This window comes from Arachis duranensis, chromosome 2 (assembly GCF_000817695.3).
Source record: "Arachis duranensis cultivar V14167 chromosome 2, aradu.V14167.gnm2.J7QH, whole genome shotgun sequence".
NCBI classification, from domain to species: Eukaryota; Viridiplantae; Streptophyta; class Magnoliopsida; order Fabales; family Fabaceae; genus Arachis; species Arachis duranensis.
The window spans coordinates 63637183-63639750 of NC_029773.3; positions in this window are offsets into that span (position 1 = coordinate 63637183).

The window sequence follows — 2568 nt, forward strand, 5'->3', positions numbered from 1 at the left end:
CAATTTTTCCATCTACAGTGAAAAGCAAGTATAACAATTTATCTAATGTATGCTACTGATAATATAATCAACAAACCACAGTACAACATAATCCAATATTGTTTAAAAACAGATACTTCATCACATTGCCATTGTAAAAACACCCTGATTCCCTATGTGAAAATAGAGCATTGACGAAAACCCAACCCACACCACCCAGTACCCTAAACCCTACCTAATACTACAGCATTCAATAATTTTTCATCAACCAACACAAAATTTCCAAATCAAACTCACAACAATGGATACCTTAACTCTATAAAAGATAAATAAAAAATAGTTTATTCACTGCATGCCTACCTCTGTGTCACGGGATTCACGAGGAAGCTTGCTCCTTCCTTCCCCGATTTTGAACGACCGATGACCACGTTTCGAGCCTCTCCAATTTGTCTCACCACAGAAAACCTCGAAGGACTACCAGAACCCAGGCTATGGAGCTTTCATTTCAAACGTGATGAAGAAGATGAAGTGACAAAATCTTTGAATATGGGGGTTATAAGTTTTGGTAACTCCTTTGTGAATGAAGCGGCGTTGTTTTTATTTTTTAGCGCCAAATAGTTATACGACGCCGTTCTCCATAGTCCAGCATGGCAAAAATTTTGCCACATCATTACCGTCGGGAACGAGTTTGGACGAAAAAAGGGGAAGGGACCAACTAGGTGCATTTTTTCCAATCTCAGGGACATAAATAGTGCAATTGGAAAGTCAGAGACTAAATCGGTGCATTTTGTGAATCTCAGGAACTATTTTGGGGTTTAACTCCCTTAAATATAGATGAAAGGGAGTGTTTGGTCCAGCAGGTTTGTGTGATTTGTAGTAATTAATTAGTTATTATTATTTTTAATAGTATAAAATTATATCTAATGATATGAAATTATTTACTTTTTTTAATGGTTAAATAGTGATCAAATTTTAATAAAAGTGTTAATTTCTTAGATTTTCTCATAAAAGAATATCAATAAAAATACGGAGTATGTTTTCGGGCAAAAAATAGAGAAAATAATAAATAAATTTTTAATTTTTTATTCCAAATTAATTACAAATAATAGGCTATTAAGTTTTATAAACAAGAGACATATAGGCCTATTTGTATCAAATCCAAACCATCGCTAAAAAAATCTACGTAGTTTTTATTTACAAAAATTAAAGACTTACTTATAATTTAATTCAGTAATTTTTTTATTTTCATGTATTAGGAATTTATTTGTTTTTATTTTTTTAAAAGTGAGGTACATTTTATCATTTTTTTAAATTTTAAAATGGAGGAAATATACTTATAATGAACAAATATTATGTAAAAAAATATATTACAATAGTATGGCAAATTCTCAAATGAAAAGATTCGATTTGTTGTAAAAAACTATAAAAAGTTATAATATAAAAATGGTTTAATTATTTTGTTGGTATCTATAATTTCGCAAAATTTTTAATTAGATTCTTATATTTTTTTAATTAAATCTTTGTACTAAATATTTTTTTAATTGGCTTCCTATACTTTTTTTTATTTTGATCTTTGCATCAATTTTTTTTAATTGAATCTCTATTCAATTAAACTAATTACTATGAAGAGGGACTTAATTGAAAAAAAATTGATGCAGCGACCAAATAAAAAAAATATAGAGACCTAATTAAAAATTTTATAAAATTTTAGAGATCAATAGCCTTTCGATTTTATTTTTTACAAAAAATGTTAAAATATTAAAATTCGATGTTCTGACTTTTTTTTTCAAAAAATAAATTGAAAATAAAATTAAAATCAAACTTTCTAAATTTGATTTTTTCGTTATTCTTCGACAAACCCATTTGATTTATATAATAACAATTTAAAAAAAATAATCCCATATTAAAAAAAATATCAACCCTTCTAATAACAATGTATATCACATTATTTTTATCCATATAGAACAAATTAGCCACATTTTATGTGTACGTCATATTTATCTGTTTAAGAAGTTTTTAAAATAAAAAAAATAGAAAAAGTATTACCTACAAAGAGGGGTATCATGACTATTATCTATTTTTATTTTAATCTTCTTTTTACCGTCTGCAATATATACCTTTTCTGCCCAAATATAATGCATGAAAAGTCATAGCGCGCATGTACCAGTTGCACAGGATAAAAATCAGAGGAAAAGACCTTAAAGTCTTAACATACATTGAACAATATTAAATGGCTAAATGCTTATATGTTACTACTGTAACAGTCCAGACCAAATAATTAACAATTACTATGTGACCATTGGTGTGTACATATATCTGTGACTATTGTATGTCAAAAAGTAAATAACGAGATTAAATCAAAATTTAAAAAAGTTAGGTCCATTTGTGATTTGATCATAGAGTGGTTGAATTTAAGAAGCAAGAGATAAAATATTTTTTAAATAAAATAAAATAAAAAGAAATGGAAAAAGTTGTGGCTTGTTGGCAGCGAGCAGTTGTCAATATGCTGCAATAAGGGATATCACGGTATCTCTTACGTCTCAAAGTTATGATCTTCATTCCGGCCGCAATCCAATACCAACACCAATG